The following is a 21,200-nucleotide window of genomic DNA, read 5'->3' as shown; positions in this document are numbered from 1 at the left end:
CTGTGATTTTAAAACGGCTTTGTGAATGTTTCCTGCTAATGAGAAGCCACTTCAGTGCAGTGTTGTAAGCTATATAACTCCCGTTTTGATGGGCTATGTGCATTGAATGGGCCTGCGCAATAGCAATGGATCTGAAAATAATAATGGGGTCAATTCCCCAACCTGGCTCTTGGCCTCGTGGTGAAAATTTTATTTAAAAACCCTTGCCTTCTGGAGTCAGATGATTGTTTAAACCAAACCGATGAGATCATTTTCCATTCCTAAAGTTCCTACCAGTGCTAAATCTATAATAAAGATGGAAAATGTAATTTAAGTATACCAGAAGAGTTTAAATAACATAATTTCATGATTGTCTTGGAAGTTTGGATGGTTGATTGATTACTGTTGATCATTCGGGGTTTTAAACACAGAAATAGCTAGTTATGTTTGCTTGATTTTAACTTTGAGACCTTAAAAATACTATTGAAGCTTTTTTCTCCACCTCCCATGGCATTTGAGAATAACATATGTAGCCTAGTATCAAAAGACAGAAAAATATATCATTCTGCCTTGTCATTGTATTATTTCCTGTATATACATCATGGCATTTGTACGTTGCTGTTCTCTGTTTTTCACATATTAAGCATTTCATTTTTAAGTAACTGTCTCTATTCTGGCAGCAGCTACCATGGTATTTTCTGGATGCTGCAGAAAGGGAAGTAATAATTGTCTTAATTTTCAGAATTAAACAAATCGTGGGAAGTTTCCTTCCTTCCACCCAGGCAACTGTAGCAAAAATCTAAATTTTATTTGGGTTTCCTGTTAATTAGAATCCCTCATGCGTTGGTTTAAAAAACAAACAAACAATAAAAAAACTCCACCCATACCCACCCCTCACAAACAAACAAACAACAAGACCAAAAAACCAACTCAGACCAACCCACCACAGGCATTTACTGGGTATGATTGGTATGGTGACCTGAGAACAAAGCTGGCTTCAGTGCCGTGAGGCTTTTCATCCTGCATCTCACAGTAACACCCTATGGCTTTTGACAAATGACTTGTCCTCTGTTGGCCAAGCTGGCCACTGGCGTGCGTGAGGCTGAATCCTCCCAGGCCTACGGAAGTGCATCAGGTTATTCTAGTCATTAACTGACTCCTGTAGGTAATATATATTTCTCTCCATCTGTAAAATGGGGATGGTAATACTTTTCTGCCTGCCTCTCAGTGGGATCTGTGAGGATTAGTTATGTCTCTACAGCAGCGTATAAGTGGTAAGCATGATTACAAAGAACAAGATGTGCAATTACACTGGAGGGGCAGTGAGCTGCGGGTGTCTCGTTACACTTACAGAGCGGAGCAGCTGGCTGATGAGCTGGCCTGACCTCTGCAGTCAAACCAGATTTCAGCACAGTTGGCTCATTTGTGGGCTACTCTGATTTCTCACGTCAGGACCTCTGTCTTCTAAAGGTGGCATCAGGTAGGGAGATACAGATGACAGCTACCCACCAGAGCTGTGCGCTTCGCTTTCACTCGCCAGAGCGATCTCGGGCACAGTGGATGTGAGCACCTGTAGGTGACCGTCCTTGCCAGAAGGCTGTTCTTTCAGCAGTGCGAGGCTTGATGCTCTGGCCACCTGCTTCTCCCATGACAGTCTTCACGCTTTTTCTGGCATCACCTTCTGCACATGCAGCACGCTTCCTTATAAGATGGCCCCTTCCCCGCCTGCTCTGTGCAAATCCTGCCTAACGACTCAGTACTTCTGCAGTGCCGGCAAGAAGTAAATCAATAATAGTAGTCATATTTGGTTTTCTTTATGGTCTTCCGGGTACATCCCATCTATTTGATTTTGCTTAGATTGTGAGCTCTTGGGTGGACAGATTCCTGGGTCTTGTCTCCCATGGGCTGCTGCCGCGCTGCCAGTGTCATAGCAGTGTTAACCCTTGCTGGTGCTGTGACAACTCTGTCTTGGGACACTTGGGACTCCGTTTTTAGAGTTACCCTAAATTCATTCAGTGAACAAGCTTAAAGATGTAAGTGAAAAGCAGCGCAAGGTTTCTTTCATTTGTACTCCGTGTGTGCTTTAAAGCCCTTCGAGCAGTTAAGTTATAGTGACTGCAGAAATTAACAAGAATGAGCAATAAGAAAGAGGATTTACTTGTGTTTCCATTAGGATCTATTAGACTAGTGTAATCAAATGGGATCAAAATGTTATCACCTTCTGAGGGTCGTTGTCAGTAAATGTAACAATAAAGTGATCATTCTAGTGTCTTGCCTTAGGGAAAATTAGAATAACTAAAAAAATAAGAGGTGTGATGCAGTGCATTTAGGTGTGTAACACCCATTTATTTGGAATGGATGTTAAACAGTTTTAGTCAATGTCAAACAACTGTGTCTGGATTGCACTTTGAAGCATTAACAAGAAACCATGGTGCAAATAAAGGGCTAATATTTTACACAGAAATTAATAGAGCAATGGAAACTAATAAAATGAATTTTTTCTAGTAAAAGTACAGGAAATAGGAATTCCAGGTTTAGATTTGGGTGCTTCTTTTTGAATTTGCCAGTTTGCATCTTCTAAAACCTTCATTTTCAAAAATCAAGGTGCTGCAGTCTTTCTGACACACAGACACTAATGGCGTTTGAAGTCTGTAATGAGTACAGCAAACGAACTCCTTGGTGTAAATGGTCCTGTGGGATGTTTATACAATCAACACTGACTGCATGTAAGCAGAGTGAAACGTATGGGAATCTAAACAGTTTAATATCGTGGCACGGTTTCAGTCAAAAGCAGTAGAGATGAAGTGTTCATTAAAATTACCCGCTTCAATAAAAGATTTGAGATAGGTTTTTGTCCTTACTGTTGCTCTGTTCTGCCAGTATCTCTCATAAGCAACACTATCAGTTAGTGCTGGCAGGATAAAGCCCTAAGGATATTAGAACAGCATGATTTTTATCTTGACTATCTCCTGTTTGATGGGAGTTACTGCTTGTGGCTAAAATGTTCTGCAACACTTTGACTTGATTCATGTTCCTTAAGTTTTGCACTAGGATTAACATTGTCTGCCCGAATCTTCCACAGTTTGACTGGGAATATATCCCACAGGTACAGAAGAATAGCATATTGGAGAGTAAGATGCCAAACATTTATCTCCACGAATAAAGAACAGACTTGTATTTCATACATTTCAAAGCTGTGAGTTATGGTGTTTATCGGTTGGGCGAGGATTAAACTACTTGTCCTGCCATTTGTTTCGTGTACTTTAATTTGTATTTGTCTTACACATATTGAGCTTTCTCCCACATTTTAAGGAATATTTTCAGAGTACAAATGAGGGGAAAGTTTTCCTAAATCTTATGTAAATTATCGCTTTAAAGGAAGAGACAAAGCAAACATCTCATTTCCCCTCCATGATAAGAGTACGTTTTGGGACACTCATTCCTACAGAATTTAAGCACCCAAATATTTTAAATGTGTAAATGACCCAACAAAATCAATACAAGTTCTTAAATCAATGAGTTATTCAGGGAATAAGTGATAAAAACATGTGATCTCTGCAACTTTCTTCCTTTTGACGTGCAATTATGAAAAAGGACTTGAGGATGATGGGCAGGGAAGGAAGAAACCAGTCTGTAAAACTTTGAGAACAAGGTGATATAAATGGGTCCTGATCACAGCCCTTCTCTGGGGATGGCAAAGGTTGAGTAGGACTCTACAGGTTATGGTAAAATTGACTCCTAGTTTGCAAAGTCCTTTTTTAGCCATTAGGGGTGTCCATAAAGAATATCCAGGCAGACAGAAGGTCTTGCTATTTTGGGAATGGCTGGCTGTGTAACTGTCATACAAATAAGCTGAAAGGCGCAGGAAACTTGGGTAGTGGTGTGCCTAGGGTACGGCTCAACGCTGTCTAAGGCTGACGGGAATCTTTTTTGCAACCTTAATGGGTGTTCAATCAGATCCTGTTTTAATTCAGACCTTTTATTTCTTGATCTGCAGTCTATTTGAGAACGTGCTCTTATATACGTAACAAATCTTTAAATAACACTTCAGCCTGAAGATGTTTGCTTGTCCGAGAGTTACTTTTGAAGCTCTGTGCTACCGCATTGTTTTTCTACTTTAATTTTCCTGATGTTACTTGTGTGTTAAGTTACGCTTACCTGGTAACTTGGATACAAATATTAGATATAGTTATTGTTACTTATGTGCTATAATGAAAAATCATATTTGGGCTCTGAAGGCCAAATCAAGATCAGGCTAAGGGTCTGTAGGATTTCTTATTTGCATCTCTGAAAGAAATAACAATTGTGCCATAACACTTTGTGCCCAAATCCCACATATTTTTCTGGGAACATTCACTGGTTGTGCTCCTGACTTACTGTGTTTGTCAAGGAAGTTTCTCCATACGTAAAATGAAAACTATTTTTCATGTTTTCCTGTAAGTGTTATGGTATGGTTAAAACAAGGGCTCTTTAGGATAGGAGTGGTCTTTACTCTGTTTCTATAGAGAATGACGCTGGACATCTTTGGTGTCTCAGAAGGGGAATGAGTAGTAGCTACAACCGTTGTCATTAAGGTCTGTCCTTGATGGTGTGTTCACTCCTGACAACCAACAGCACAAGTCCTGGGCAGGTAGATGTGCAAGGCCTTTCAGTTGGTCGGGGGGCTAATCTAAAATGCGTGACTCTCATTTGCAAGGGTGAATTTCCAACTACCTTTTTTTCTTTTTTTTCTTTTTTTTTTTTTTTTTTTAAAGCATACATTTTTCTGTTTCATGGGAGAGGATCAGGGCGGTTCCTACTCTGGTCTTGAGACAAAGGAAGGAACTGTTGTAACATTCATCTTGATTGTGCGAAGCATCTCATGCTAGGTGTGCCAAGGATGCTGGGACCCCCGGGAAAATGGCCTGATTATGCAAAAGTTATTGGTTTTACTCCTGGTTTCACTTGGCCCTTGCTGTTCTGCTGCTGATAGCTCAGAATACTCCTGTCTCAGCCTCGCTACATGGAGACTTCTAGAGGTGTCATGGAAACTCATTAGTTATTGTAAAGAACTTTCTAAATAATAAGCAGTAGTAGAAAAATAATTATAATATAGTTGAAGTATAATTAATCCTTCCAATAAAACTATGAAGAATTAATTCACAAATTGAGAACTCAAATCTGGGGTTTTCTGTCTAAGAACCAAAAGACATTTTTGTGGTCATATTTCATTTGCAGTTTATGAAATGACTTATTTTAATGTTGTAAAATTACCTAGTATGCAAACTCTCTTGATTGAGTACTTGAAAACAAACACGGCATTGTAGTAACTTGTTATTTTCCCTGAAGACTATGTGTGCCCTTTCTTGCACTCGGCATTGTACCGCTTCATGTGGTTTTGTCTTTGGTATACAACCCACTCTGCTTCAGCTCCACACTTGATTAAATGGCATTATGAACTCTCTAATTATAATACCTTCACTTTATTACACTTGAAAGGATTGGCTCTGGTGGATGGTAGTATGAACAATGTGTAATGTGAATGCACCATTTTAGTCTCCCTATTTGTGTTCTTAATATATGCATTGTGATCTTGCCTTTTGGTCACCGTCATGGAGTTAGATATGATCACGGCACTATACATAATGAAGAGATGGTGCCTTTCACAAATGTTTTACTATGCAACTAATAGTTTATCGTCTTATTACAGAGGCAAAGTCTACATTGAAATAGGTGTATCTTGTATGAATGCAATATCCAAAATACAAAGTAAAGAGCTGGCTTTCTTTTTTGGGTGGGTGTGAAGCAAGTGTTAAGACATAGCTTTTCAAACAAAATTTTGCTAGGGAAGAAAAATAGATAATAAGGTGTTGTGCATGGGTTTTGTAGCTAATCTGGAGTCTAGAACCATAACAACAAGGAAGTTTGGTGTGGTGTTGGAAGCCTGTCTTTGGTTTTCTTTCCCTTCGACTTAATTAGCGTCTTGAACAGTCGCAAAATTGCTGCATGATCATTTGTATTTGTGGATTTATCACTTATGTACAATTTCTACAACAACAAATTGTGGAGGTCCTTAATGGAGTCCCTCTTCATTGGTGGTAATGTTAAAGTCCATAAAGCTGTTCACATGGTGCTATCTTCAGACAAGGATCATGTCATTTTACCAGTACAACAGCAATAAGGAGAGTTAATGTCCCTATTGACTAAAACTCCCTTAGTAGAGAAAGTCCAGGGAATTTGATCGAAGGATGGAACAGGAGTCTGCAGAGGCCTGTGTGGGATGAAGGGTGTAGTTTAGATCTTACTAGGGACAGAAGAAAAGAAAAAGTGAAAATCGTGGTTAGGACCTTGCTGAGAAGGAAATAGTGTGTTGTAACTTAGATCCAATAGGATGTAGGGAAAAGAACAAAAAAGCCTAAGAAACAGAAATTACAGGAGTATGCTTAGTGGAGGAGTGGGATAAAACTGTCTGAAGTGCTGAAGAAAACCTATAGTAGGGAGTCATTGCACCAAAAAGCAAGAAATAGTCGCTCTGGGTGCAGGAGGAGCATGGCCTCCTACTTCTTGAGGGTGCGGGGCTCTCCTCCCTTTGACTCTAGGCAGGTGCTCTCGCCTCCCGTTGAACACGTGGTCCAATGCCAGGTTATCCAGTTGCTCCTCCCAACACTGCTTGTAGCTAGTGTCCACGCAGCCCAGCTCTGGGACACCCAGTCCCCTTCCCTCCTTCCCGCAGGGGGCAGCCCGCTGAAATGGGACATGCAGTCCGGGTGTGCTGGGACTGAGCTGGTGTTGTGGAGCAGCCAGTGTGGGTTTGCTACCTCCATCCATATGCTGTGGCACAATTGAAATGCTTTGGATTATGTTAAAATTGAAACAGTGTTGTTGAGGCACTGTAAAAGACGCATCAGTAATTATTTCTGAGTGCTGCAATTTATTTTATTTAATTTTTTTATGAATATGTGGGGGTTTTGCAACCAAAAACCTAGTAAGCTTAATTTAAAACAAAACAAAACAAAACAAAAACCAAAACCAAAGCCACCAAGAGCTGCACAAAACAAAACCGAAAAACAAGCCATTGAGTTTATTTGGCGTCTTGTTTAGCTGGATCATGGGGGCATCATCTCTAAGGCTGTTTTGCATCCTGCGAATCAGAGTTGTGGGCTCCGTCGGTTTGTGTGTTTGCGCTGGTGACTTTGTGGTAGGGCTGGCAGAGCCTCTGGGTTGAACCCAAGTCCTGGTGGCTGGCAGGCGCAGCGGCCAGCATGTCTAAGTGCGGCTGGGTATAAAGAGCCCTTGTGCGCGCTGAAAAGAGGTGAGATTATACATGTGAAACTGTTGAAACCATCCTTCGCCTTGGAGTTTGAAGAAATTCAATTTGTTTTAAAAATAGATTCAATACCTAGTTTTCCTGCTTTAACACAGGTTGATGTATATAGGCTCTCGTAGAAGGCGCGGGGGGGTTAGTTTTGGAGCAAAGCAGATCATTGGCAGATTTAGCATCGTGTGCGTGTGCACCAAGCTATTCTTAGCACGAGTGGAGCCCAGTCAAAAGACTTCTGGTTTGTGTGCTATTCTGCTGTATTTTAAACTAATGCTGTGCATGATTGGTATTAGTTAAGAGGAAAATGTAGCGCTGTTTGCTTACATCATGCAAGGTAAAATCAGTGACCAAATTAATAACTCATTTTTCAGGTGTGGATGGGAAGCCAGTTGCATGGCAGTACTGTACGGGGAAGAAGCAGACAGCTCAGTTCTTATATTGCGCTCGTTAATATTTTCCTCCTTCATCTATCCTTTATGTTGACATTCATGTTAATTAGTTACTTGCAACAACCAAAAAGTATTGATGAAAGCCTGTGAACCCAATGTGCTTTTGTAAAATTAGTTTCCTGCTTAAGCAGATATTTCTCCAGTAATTGACACAAACCAGCCTCAGACGAGGAGGCAGAGGCAAGCCGGTTATATGATTAATTCACCATGTTCTGTGGTTATTTCATGTTTATAGTAAAAAGAGGACTTCAGTAAATGTAGGGCCAGATGCTTCACCTGTGTCCCCAGCTGGAGATCTGGCCTGAATAATTTATTAAGGTGGTATCCTTTACATTCTCTTCAACTAGATGTCTTAGCTTTAATAAAAGCACTAGAATTATAAAACCTTCCTCTTGTTTTCTCTTGCCTTTGTGGAACACTATAGGCTATCCTAATACTGGTGCAGAATAAAAAAACCATACCAGCAAATACTCCAGTTTGTATATTGCAATATGGGGAAAATAACCACCCATTTGTAACCGTATTCTTTCAAATGCTTACTAATTGCAGGTGTGAAAGTGACTCATCTAATGTTTTAAGGACACATTAAAGTGGTTTGTTTGTGGTGGGGTTTTTTTAAAAGATTAATAAATAGGGTCTCTTGTTATCCCAGATAACCTAGAGATAAGAAAATTGCACCAAATAAGAACTGATGACCAATAACATTTTCTCTTTGGAGGGATAAGTAGTCGGTGCCAACTTTGTGGCTTTAGTGTGATCTCCCAAATAGCGCAGAAACTTGCTACTTTCAATACCGACTTTCAAACAGCTAATATTCCCTTCTGTTTTACAGGACAGCTAATCCTCCTGATTTCCCTTCTGTTTTGTTTTCTGATTTTCCTTTTCGTGTAGGAATGTCTAAATATTATAAAAGGTCAGGTGCTTTCTGTCTAAGTAATGGATTGCTCCAGGCTTTAAAAATGATGCCTGTTTATGGTCCTGCCATCTGCAGGAGCAGCAGCCTATCGTAAAGTTACTGTATTGATCTGTCACTAGTGCTGTCTTGTCTGCCAAATGAAAAATGGCTTAAACTCATAACCTGGGCCAGCAGTTTTCTTATTGTAAGCCAGACAAAAATGCTATTGATCTTCTTTGCTGAAGTGTTCTTTTCACAGCTTGCCAGCATCAACACACTGTTGTCCTCACTGAGGGCTAATTAGCTAATAATTTAATGCAACTGAGACAGCAGTCTCAGTTCGTTTTAGCAGCAGGGGAATATGCTCTAACTTCAAAAGTATGGGACCTTTTTAAAGCACGGTCATGACTGCAGTGCTTGTCTCAACTTTTACGCTCTCACTTCAAGTTTGATTTCCTCCACACTAAAGAATAACAGTTCAGTTAGATTGAGGTCTGCTGTTGCTTTGGGATTTATAGGAAGCAAATCCCAGATGCGGCGTTGGTGTCTGTAGTCCTGTATGGTGCTCTTGGTTATGCACTCGCACTTTAGCTTTATGGTTGCTTCTTGAGTGAAATCAAACAATTCATTGACTTAATCATGGGAACCCTGTGGTTCGTGAGCTATGGACCAGACAGATTCAGTCACATCTGAGAAACGGTCGATTAGACCTTTTTTGATTGGTTCATTTTGCTGTATTGCTTTTTTTGGTCAAACACCAACCAAGCAAAAAAATCCACCACATCGTTTTATATCTAAGCTTATATGATGGATCCTTCTTCCCAAGAAATAAATGTTCTTAATCTTCCCACTGCTACGAAGGCCAGAAGTTTGCAAGGAAATTCAGGTTGGAAGCGCGAGGAAGGTGTAATCTGCTCACACGTGTTGAAAACTCATAGGAGTCTCCCACGAGGTTTTTTGATCTTTTCAATTCAAATATTTGGATAATTAGGTGTATGAATTAAGATTGCTTGCCTCCAGTCCCTAGCTGCATATAAGAAGCGATTGGTACAACTTCAGATGGGGGGATGGCTTAATGTCGTTCAGCCCATGTTTCATCTTGTGGGTGGTTCTCCTGGCTTGTCTCGTGCTCTTGTGGTGGTGAAAGATACAGCCTGTACGGCATTTCTTCTAGAATAAACAGTAATAAAAGCTTCTGCAATATGATTATAAGTATTTTGCCAAAAAGAGATGGCAGACATAATCTAGCAGTTTTCAGCTGTTGCGTTTATATTTTTTTTTTTAAGTTCTTGACTGAAGGCAGCATCTTCTGCGTTCTTTGCCCAGACAGTGTAGGCCACATACATTATATAGGTCTATATTTCAGAATTAGGCGTGATTTGAGTTTTATCTTTGTTTTCTGTTCCACGCTGCTGAGCACAGTGTGAGGCAGAGTGTACAGGAGGCGGAAGAAAACAGATAATCCCTCGGGGAAGTTATTCTTCACATTTCATACATTAATTTTGCTGGAGTGTGGGTGCATATGTTAATTTTGAAAATCTATGAGGACACTTAAAATTTGCTTGAAATAAGGGAACTTTTAATCTCTGAAAGCATCCCCAAAGTGCAATTAACTATTCTGATCTCCTGATGACTCAACAGATGCTTCTGTAAACTAGCACACATCTGTCAGATTACGGAACTGATGTGCCACTATATGTGATGTAAAATGACTGCCCATAAACGGATGTGTTGTGATAAATATTGTATGGATGGCAAGGATGTCCGTCTTTTCGATAGTCCTGTAATAACATTTCCCAACGCACTGTTCATTGCCACTCTCTGGAGGCTGCTACAGTCACGTGAAATGTCCAACTCTTCCGTCATATATTTGTTAAACTTGTTTGGGTTTTTCTGCATCGTCTTGTCTCCTTTTTAGTGCATGCAGGCTATCGAGTGGTATTTTTAATAAAACAGCAGAACTAAAGATTTTTCTAAGCCTTTTTGAAGATTCCCAGTAGCCAATTCAACTGATTTTAGACTGCACTCCATCTGTCTAGGAAAGAAAGAAAATACATTAGTAGTCCGTACATGAGCAGCTTATTAGTTCATTTGGTGTGTGCAGTACAGTGATTCAAGACTGATCTAAAATACTCATCCACAATTACTGGCGCAGCACAGTTCAAAGTGCTTCAAATCTGTGGGTTTGACTGAGAAATTTAAGGAAAATAGCTGCAAATTGATTCTGTGTGTAATTAATGAAACATTTCATTCTTATGTAAATATTAAATGCTTGGGTATTTTTTTTCCCTTTTTTCCCTTTCCTCTTACTGAGCTCCCCCCTCCCTGACCTCCATTATATGTTTGTTTGTTTTACAGGACGGTGGGTGGGCTGGCATGGGGGCATATTCTCTTGGGAGGAAGAATTAATAGCGGAGTCCTGTGACTCATTCACTGAGCAAACAGCTGTTCTCCCTCTAATTCACCCCTCCTCAGATGTCCATCCCACCCCCGGAGAGGAGCTGCCAGAAGGCAATGTTTGCCTCTGCCTTGGTTGTTGAAGCTCTCCATCCACTTCCTTAAGGAAAATGCACTTTCTTTGGCCAAACCACCCTGTGCACGTGTAAAGTGGAGGTGCTGATACGAGCCCCCCAGGGAGCCACCCCTCCATTGGAGGGACATGGCAGACACAGTGCCAGCCACATCTCAAAGTGTCCGAGCAAGATTTTCCAGGGCTCACAGAGCAGTAGCTTTGCCCCAGCAGTGCCTGTTCAGAGCCGGGGCTGGGTGCTGGTGGCTTTTATATGGGTTAAAAGCTTTTGGCGCCTTGGAGAGAAAGGGCTTTCGAGGACAGGAGAGGAGCAAGTGGATGTTTACGTGGATGTAAGGAGCGAAGTCGGTGAGGCAGGGCTGGGGTTTTGTTTAGGGTCTCTCCCTCCCTCTTTCGGTGTCACAGAAAATTAAGCTGAGTTTTACAAATGCTATCAGTGGAAGACTTTAAGAACAGCCTGTAGTAAAGCTTAGAAGATCCCGAGGCAAACTTCAGCTAGTTTTGAAATACTGTCTTTGGGGCTCAGATGTCCGCACAGAACACAAATTGTGCAGCGTTGCCTGCTCTGGGCTGCCTCTCCCAGTTGCTGACAACCTGGAGTGGGCAGCCTGGTGGGGTTGGCTGCCTCCCTGCCCTCCAGCCCTCTGGGGGACCAGAAAACCAGGGTCCAGGGCTGCCAGTTTGGGATACTTGCCTGATGGCTTGTGTGATAGACAGCAAGGAGCACTCATCTGCTGTGGCCAAATGACTTGAAGGGAAGATGGGGGTGGAAGACTGCTTCTGGCTATTAAATCCCAAGATATCACTCTTCCTCTGAGGCATCTGTGCAGTTATCCCTTTTGGTGCTTTTATTTCTATGATGTTAATTGGCATAAAAGGCTTGGATCTCTGAAATTGCGTTTGCCTGCATCTTCCTGGGGTCGCGGTGTTGCAGCTTTCCTGTGGCTTGCTTCCCTGGTGCGTCAGCACAGCTCACAGGAGCAAAGCAGGAGACAACCCCACACCACACCACGTGCGGACGAAGGTCTGCGTGGATGCACACCTGCACGGCGTTCAGTCTTACAGGAGAAGGTGGTTAGAGTGTGGTAGTACCCAGTGAGCTGATGGGAAGGCAGTCAAGAAAAAGGACTTGGCAGTGGATAGATTTGAACTTGCATTAAACGCCCAGCCATATATTTAGAGAGGTATGTGTTCATCCATAGGTTTTGGCACACCTACCAGGGACAGTGGCTAAAATCAGTGAAATTAGCGTTAGTAATTTTTAATTAATGAGTTGACTCACAACAATATAGGATGTTAAAATTACTTTTTTTTTTCTTCCACACATGTGAACTTTCCCTTAATGTGTGTCATCACTTGAACTGCTTTCTGTTCAAATAACCTGTTTACTGGTGAGTTGCATTCTGCTTTAACTAAAAAGGGGGAAATACCCTTCTTGTCTCCACTCCCATGAATGGAAGATGATGGCAGGAATGGAAATTTGTGTTTTGATCAAGTTTAAATGGTGATAAAAAAACATAAGCCCCTGATTTCACATTGCTGACCTTTAAACTCTATTTCAGATAGGAGAATGTGGGAGAAGGAGTTGGGTTTTATATGTTTTCTTCAGATACGTTAGTAAGAGCTCTTAGATACTGTTCTTTGGGTTTGAAAGTGAATGCACCTCATTTTTAACTTTCTCTGTTCTAATAAGTTTAACTGGAGGGTTTTTTTCTTTCTGCTGTTAAGTTCAGAGCCCTCTCTTGTTATTGTTATTTGAAGCACATGGACAAAAGACAATTTTTGAGATTGCAGCTAAGTTCTACAAAAGGATTTTAGTAAATGAGGGATCCAGCTCCAAACTACAGGACAGAAGTTCAGTGTAATGAAACAAAGCAGAAAAGACACACCACCACCATCACAAGTGTAGTGTGTTAAGTTTCTTTCACCCCAGCATTTTTCCTTTAATGTAGGTTTGCCTCCCCCCCCACAAAAGAATGCGTCTCTAAGCCATTTGCTACTGTGCTTAAGTAGTCATGCCGTAAAAATTAAAAAAAATATTCTACTGCCAAATATAAGACATTTGTTAGTCTCAGAGATGATGGCTTAATTTTTAGTATTCCTTGGTGGTTTATATCTTGACATTTCTTACGACCTACAATTAAAATGACTTTAGTGAATTCTCAACTTATATCCAGATTGCTGAGTGTGGTTGAGTGTCTCCAGGGAGAGCCTTGAACTGCTCGCTAAATCAATTTGTTCTTTTCTCAAAACAGATTAAATATGTTTTACCACTTTAAATTACAAAATAAATAACCCCATATGACATAACAGCTACACGTAAAATTAAAAATGAGCTCTATGCATTTTGAAGGGTAGTAATTTTGATACCAGTGCTGCACTGATAGTATTCCACCAGAGAGAGAAATGAATGGTTAAAAACAAGCATGTCTAATCCTGTCTCGCTGTTCTGCTAGTCTCGTTTGAGAATTAAGTTGATGGCACACTGCTTGGGTGGGTGCTAACTGCTAGATGTGGCAATAATCGCCTGAGACACTCTTGCTTCCACTGCACTGTCTCCCTGGAGTTAGGTATTTTTTTACTTTTTTTTTTTTTCCCCAATTAGTCTTGTTGACGCATACTGCTTTCTTTCAGGACAGCCTTCTCCTACCTATTCCTTTAGCAAGACTGCCTGCAGAACTTGCTTGTGACTCACCTGCACCCTTAATCGATGCATCGAGTATAATTTTAGTAGACTCCTCCTGCCTAGAGTTTGTTTTGTGTCCGACAGACAGGAGGAGCAGAGGGAAATCAGAAGCTTCTGGTGCTCTGCAAATGCGCAGAGGATATGCAGGCAGCTGTACGTAGGGAGCGTCAGATGCACGGGCTATGCCAGAAGCGGCCTTTGTTCCTTCAAACCACTTGCATGGCTGTGCTTGAGTGGATTATTGTTTAAGGCTCTGTAAGTACAATAGGATATAAGGAAAAGGGAAGGGGAAAATTTTTCTAAAATAGAACAAAACAAACTAAAAAAGTTGCTACGGAAATAGATGGCAAATGGTCTCTAATAATGGGATTTTACAAGAGATGTCCAATCTCCAGAACAATAGTTCAGTTTAAGCCAAGATTAATAGTGCTTGTTATCCTACGTCTGTGAGTTGGCAACTCAGTCCCCTGCTATAAACAGATGCAGTCTAATGTGCTACTGTCTGCTGCGGACTAGGTAGGAGCTGTTACTACGATCATAGAATCTTCATGGTTGGCAAGGACCTTTGAGATCATCGAGTCCAACCATACACACACAAAAAAACCCCTACAATCGATGATCACTTCTGAAATGATAACGGATTGCAAACCTTAATTCTTTTGGATTCATCTCCCCCTGGGCTGATTTTTAGCTATTGCTGCAGTGCTGTTAGGCTGGAGCAGGAGCAGCCTGGCTGGGAGGGCACAGAGCTGTGCCGGGGCCGACTGCCTTCTGTGGAGGAGGCACAGCAAATCTTTCATATTGCAGCTCAGGACAAAGCTACCTGCATCAGGTTATGGGGGTTCAGTGTGCGTCTTCACAAAGTGCCTGTCCTCCCAGTCCTCTGTTCCTGATGGAACCCCTTCCTCCCTCCTGGTGCTGGATCTCCTGATCCAGCCGACTTACTCATGTGCAGCCCCCAAAACCTGGGGTGTGGGGCTGGGAGCCCCCTGAAATCTGAGATGTGGAGCTGGGAGGGGAGGCAGGGGCCAGTGCTGTCCCAGGAACTTGAGGGTTTCCAGGGTTTGTGGCAGGACAGCAGAGACATGGACAACAGCGATGTTGGCCTGGGGGCTTTAGGTGTACAGGGCCCGTCTTAAGTTCACATGCAGCGTGGAAAAGAGAGCTGGGTTGGAAAAGTGGTTCTTCCAGTAAGGAGATTTTTTATTTTTTTTTTTCTTTTGTGGAACAAGTTGGGAGACAGACATACATCAGACATACGCTCAGTGTTGATTTCGAGTTGCTTTAGAATTTCAAAAAAGCTCAAGTTTCTAAAACCTCCTGAGTTGATAGAGGGCTATGATACCTAACAAAGACTGCATGTAATATTTAAACACTCTGTCGAAGTTTGTAAGTTCTCCTGTATAGCAGGAGTACTCTTGTTGACCAGTAAGCTTATTTAGGAAGTGCAGCACTTTGTGTTCTTCACTTATGACCCAGTTACAGCCCTGGATAAATAGGAAGTCGGGATTGCCGATACACTGTGGTTTTTCAGGAATTTTGAGTTTGAACATATTCTGCAGTTCAAGGAGAATAATGCTAGGACTTGGAAATAACTTGTGAAAATAGAAAAATACCTGCCTTATGTATTTCCATAACAAGATTGTACCACATACTTAAATCTCTATCTTTGCAGTATTTCTGTTTTCCAAGAATGTCTCTGTGTGTTTTGTATTTGCTATCTCTTCATTTTTGTTTGGGTATGTAGAGGCCAAGTGGTATTTCGTGTACGGAAACTGAAGGTTTTGCTCTTGGTTGGTTACTCAAGTCCTGCGCGTGCTGAGTTCTGGCGTGTAGACAGCGAGATACCCTGGGGTCCCTCTTGCTTTCCTCGGAGAATAAGGCTGAGGGAGAGACATGGGGCTCCAGGAAGAATTGTAATAGTCCAGGAAGATGTAGAATAGTCTTGTCTCTAAAAGCTGGTGGCCACCGGCTGGGAGCAGGGCATGATGAGAAAGCAGGGAAAGTTGTTTGTGCTTGACCCAAGTCCATTGAAATGATACGGCTGAGACTTTGGAGGCCTAAAGATGAACTCTGTGTTGCTTCCCTGTTGGATTTCTTTCACTTCCTCTCTTTAGTGTTTCTTATATGCTTTAATTTTAAGACTTGCTGTGATGTACAGTTTGCTCTGGGCATTTCCCTAATGTATATTGGCTCTTTTCATTGATTCATCTTGGCAAAATCGCCAAGAACCAGAGCACCACGTTAAAAGAAAAATATTGAAATCGTCTGGTGTATTGGCCCTAGATCGCTGGGTTTGGTGTCAGGGGCTGCAGGGGTGGGAGGCATGCCCAGGGCTGCCCTTCAGGAATGTCCCCAGGGGACCGTGGCTGCCCCGGACTGGAGTGAGGGCATCCTTGGGGGACTGGGACCAGTGGAGGAGGAGTCCAGGCTGGGACAGGGGAAATCAAGTGAAGCAGCAGGGAGCAGTGGAAGGGCAAATGAGAAGCGAGGAGGAGCACACAGAAACCACTGCGCACACAGCCCACAGCCTCCCGCGCTACCTGTCACCTCACCAGGGGATGGACCAAGAGTAAGGAAACAAGGAAGTTAGGCTAGGAAAGGGGAGGGGCAAGAAAAGGTGTTGGACTGAAGTTGAGCCTTGGGAAGGGGGAGGAAGAGAGTTTCCCTCAGTGTTTGCTGAACTGCTTTGCCGCCTTTTTATCCCTCGGCTCCTGAAACAGTAATTAAAAATGCATTAATTGTTAGTAAAGAGAGTTGAGATTGGTTTGTCGATGATGTACAGACAACAAATTTTGGGGAATTCTTGTGCTTCTTTCCCAGTTTCTGAGTCTTTGAGGTTCACCTTAATCACCTTTACAGCTTTGCTTTTGAACTTTGGAAGCCTAGAGATATATCCTTTAAAACAAACAAACAAAAATCTGAAAGCTGAAATTTTTCTGTGATGGTGAGACGTCAGAGAGCTGGCTTTAGGAAAAATTCCCAGTATTGCAGGAGGCACAATAAAATCACCAGACTCGGCAGCCCTGCTGTGTTGCCTCTCCTCTTCTCAGCTTCTGCAGCCTTCCTTGCTTGTGTTGGTCGTCTCCTTCACCGTATTGATTTTTACGGCGTAATCTACTCAGAGCAAGAGTTTTGTCTATTATGCACTTGTAATGCACCACATATGCATTACTATAGAAATAATCTAATACAAAGTGCCTGGGATTTCAAGCATCGTAGCCAAAAAAACATTTGGCCAAAAAAAAACTTGCGTTTTTGTGCTCCCTCTGCTGGATCTGGGAGAGCAGGAGATGTTCACCAGCTGGAGTGCCACTGGTTCTCCTCCTCTTTTCCCCAGTTCACACCCGGCAGCTGCCTGATCCAGCACTGGTGGGTATTTGCCGGGAGGACTCGGTGCTTTCCAGTGTCCGCCCCTGCAGCTGCCTCACAGGACATGGACCGGGCATGAATACGGAAAGGGTGGAGATTGTGCGGTGGCGAGTTGTGCCACAGCAAGGCCATGGTTTTGTACCTGGAAGGGGTGGCTGATGCCAGGTTTAAGGTGTTGCCAATTGTCTCCTCTTCCCCACCTGTCTATTCGCATTTCCAAGCGTAGCCAGCTACCCCCAAACTGTGCCAATGAGACTGTTTTGGGGATCTTCCTAGCAATAGGATGAGAGAACAGATATGACTTTAATAAAAAAGCTAATTTAATTATTTTTATTTTTAAAATAAACTGATTCTAGTTCACAGTAGAACCCTGCAAAGTGTGCTGCAGAGCCGGGGCTGGCTGGGGCACGGGAACTGTCTGTGGCGGCGGTGGGGAGATGGTGCAGCCCCCGAGCAAGTTGCATGATGAAACCAGGGAGCAGATGCTGGTGGGGACAGTGCCAGTGTCCTTAGAATAAGCTTTAGACCTGGTTTGTGAAAGGGGTGGGTGGTCTGTAATGTGAATTCACAGAAATGTTAATGAGAGAGCCCTTTTCAGAGGTGCTTTATAAAACAAAGTAGGAATTGTGGTGCCAGTTTTACAGATGGGCAGAACTAAAGCACAGAGGAGGGGAGCGCAGCGTTGGCTTCGCGTGTTGCAGCAGTGCAGTTTCAGCTGGTTTAGGCAACCTCTGTCCCTCCGCTCTGCCTTCACGGCTGATCACTCCCGCCCTCTGCCCGCTCCCAGTGTTGTGTTGGCACAGCTGTTTACGAGACAGCATGCTGAAGGAAATCAGTCCCCCCGACACGGCTAACCACGCAGCTGCACAAATGCAGGTTGGAAACACGCATCCAGGAGAGAGAAGTGAGAGGTAAAGTTTAAGCTGCCAAGTAAATGCTACCGCCCGCTTTGCCAAAGTCCCATCCCGTTGCACCTGGAGTGGTACCCAGCTCCTGGGGCAGACAGAACAAAAGTTTATCCTTTGGAGGAACAAACTAAGAAGTTGGAGAAATAACTAATTCCAACTTCATTAAGGACCCAGTCCGCATTAGCTGAGAAAGTCATGTTAACACATACTAAATCTGCATCAATTAACATGTTTTTCCTGGCTTGTATAAGCAGAACAAAAGCACTGGGGAAAACTTCTGGATGAGAATAAATATGTTCTGGAGGAAAGCATTCACAGTTCAATGAGGCCTTAAAAGCCAATCATTCACCCAGGGTGCCTGTCAATATGTAACTTCTCTAAAATTGCCTTTGTTGTGAGACAAGAAAACCATCAGAGTTCCTGTCTGAAGCAGTGTCCCTTGGTGGCACTGTACGTGTTGGGGTGGGATGACTGTTGCTAACACATGGTTTTCAGACATGTTTGTATTCTTTGTGAATTATCAGTGAACAGAATAAATATGACTGCAGAAGAAATAGTGAATGCAGCTAACAAGTTATTCGTAATAACAGTTTTTCTTCTGCATTTTTTAAGTCACCTGTGACTTTTGCGTCATACGAGTTGTTATGGAAGTGTCTGCTTCCACACCTGGTCCTTGGGGAGGGACCTGGACTGGCCGCAAATTGTGTGCCTTACTTTTTTTTTCTGTAAAACTTGCTTTTTCATGTTTGATGGAAAATTCTTTTGCATGAAAGTTATTTGGAAGTTAGTCTCAGTAAGGAAACCTTGTCTGCCTGATAAACGGCATGTAACAAAATACATACTGCCCATAAACATTCCTGGCCTCCCTTTGCAGTCTTTCTTTATAATTAAAAAGCGTTTCCTAGAAGTCACGGTGCTGTGCCAATGTAATCCATAAACTTGCTTTGTTTTGCTACAGACAGGGTGGTGGTTTTTGAGGTATTTTGGGGTATTCGCTTAAGCAGAGTTTGGGGTTAGTTTATTTTTTAATGGCACTTAGCTCACAACAGTCAGCAAGTACCCTTTATAAAGAGAATAAAAGAGACTTCAGCATGACCTTTAACTGAAAAAAAAAACCCCACCATTTGTCTCAGAAAATTTTGATACAGACCTCAACAGAATTCTTATCTTTTCCTCATCTCACTGCTAAAGGCAAGAAAACCTGTAAGACTCAAACTGCTGGAGTGAGTCTTAAAAGCTTGGGGGGGGGGGGGCGGGGCAGAGCTGGGCTGGAACTCCGACCCAGCCTCAGAGCTGGTCCTCCAGGCTTGGTCCTGGGACTCCTGAATGCTCTTCATTCATTTCAGGTCTGTTCCGTGAGCTTCTTCAGACACTGCCGTGTTACGCAGCAGAATGGAAGCGTGATGTGTCTGTATTTTTATTACAGGAAAATGGATCTTGTTATGTGAGGGCGTTGAGGAAACAGTCCCCAGCTACCGAGAGGAAGAAAGGCCGGTGGGAAATATTCAGGTAGGAGAGCTTAATGGACCACCAGGCGGCAAAAACACTCGTGGGCCTTCAGTCTTTTTCCAGCTGCTGCATCGTGTTGTTATGCTTTAACAGCTGATCTGGTCACTATCAAAGTTTATTTGTTGTTTTAAGAAGCAGTCCTGTTTGGTTAATTGATTGAACAACAGAACACTGCAAGCAAAGCCCTCAGCATAAACATTCCTTGGGCTATCCCTGGTACAATATTGATCCTGATACAGAATACAAACAAATTACTCCTTGCGTGAGCCATTTGAGCTATAAAACAGAGCAATAATATGTTCTGCTTGCTGCCAATAAATGTGCATTTATAATAAACAAAGCAGAAATCCCTGAGTAGAAATGAACAGTAGTTTCAATGATGAGTTCAATAGCTCATGTCCAGCTGTGGTACAGAATTAAAAAAAACACAGAGTGGGCACTCCAGGGTTTCTGTTGCCTCCCCCCTTTAGCAAAAATCTTTGCAGACTTGTTCTGTTGCTGCTTTTGCTTCGTTTTGAGGGTTGGGTTTTTTTAGATATTTTAAATATTTTATAAAGCAATGGGTAATCTAATTTTTGCCTTATTTCCACTGTAGTTCAGAGCTTCTGAAGAATTTGGTCTACATCTTAATTTTCTTGTGGACCAGCTGCCTTTCCTTGCAGTACTACTGTGGGCCATCTCCACTTTCACTCCTTGTCATATCCCCGTGGCATTTCCTTATATTGGGAAATGGCATTAAGGACACTTTTTGTGTATTTGTAGTTGTTTTGAATGCAGATGAAATTAGAGGGGGGAGGATTCAGTACCCTTGTGCCCATCGCATAGAAGGTGCGTGGATGATAACTGAACCCATTTCCAAAAGGAAAAAAGTTAATGATCATCAGAACGTAGATTTTATTTTATTTTTTTTAAATCTGCTCTACCATGCTCATATAATCCTGCTCCCCCTCATCCGTATTTTCAGTGCTGCACTTTGATGAGCTACAGACAGTTGACCTGAAGGCATTTCTTGATGAACATTTCTGTCTGCTCTCAGCCTTGAAAAACTCAACCTTTTCAAGAGCTGTATGGGGAAAAAAAAAAGTCTAAGACTAATATTTATAGGCTGAAAGAGAGGGGAGAGGAAAGACTAAAGTGTAAAACTTGCTTCCAGCAGAAATGCCATCCCTCTTTTACCTCTGATAATTAGAAGTATTTCTGACATGGCTACAAAAGCAAGTTAGTGGTGTGTGCCTGCGATGTGCTGTGCTTTTGTACTGCAAGACGGTTTTCCTTTTTGTATGGTGATGCTTTCTTCTATTTTGTTTTACGACAAAACACAAATTTCAGCTGATACTCAGCTATTACATTATGATTCACCCATACTCCTACATCTTAAACGATTACTTCCAAGTGCTTGCACACGATTGTTTGTAAAAATGGAAGTTCACGTTTTGAGTACCTTTTCATAACGTTTAGCAAAGCTCATGTGCATAAATCCTTTCATACTGGAAGACTAGAAGGAGGAGAGGTTTTAACTGTGCTGTAATTTTTGCTGGGAAAAGATCTTGGCTATATTAACAAATACAGTAG

At 42.2% G+C, this 21,200-nt stretch overlaps 1 protein-coding gene across 9 annotated transcripts in view; it reads left to right on the top strand.

Annotated features, from left to right (window-relative positions):
* Nucleotides 1-21,200, top strand: part of ZMIZ1 (zinc finger MIZ-type containing 1) — a 352,972-nt gene that overhangs the window by 101,250 nt on the left and 230,522 nt on the right. For all 9 annotated transcript variants that reach the window (XM_074592795.1, XM_074592794.1, XM_074592792.1 and 6 more), the window contains one exon: nt 19,546-19,628. The gene's annotated coding sequence lies outside the window, so the exon portion shown is untranslated. The remainder of the gene's footprint in view (nt 1-19,545; nt 19,629-21,200) is intronic.

The sequence above is a fragment of the Larus michahellis genome, chromosome 6 (assembly GCF_964199755.1).
Source record: "Larus michahellis chromosome 6, bLarMic1.1, whole genome shotgun sequence".
In the NCBI taxonomy this organism is placed as follows: Eukaryota; Metazoa; Chordata; class Aves; order Charadriiformes; family Laridae; genus Larus; species Larus michahellis.
This window is presented reverse-complemented; position numbering and strand designations above follow the sequence as displayed.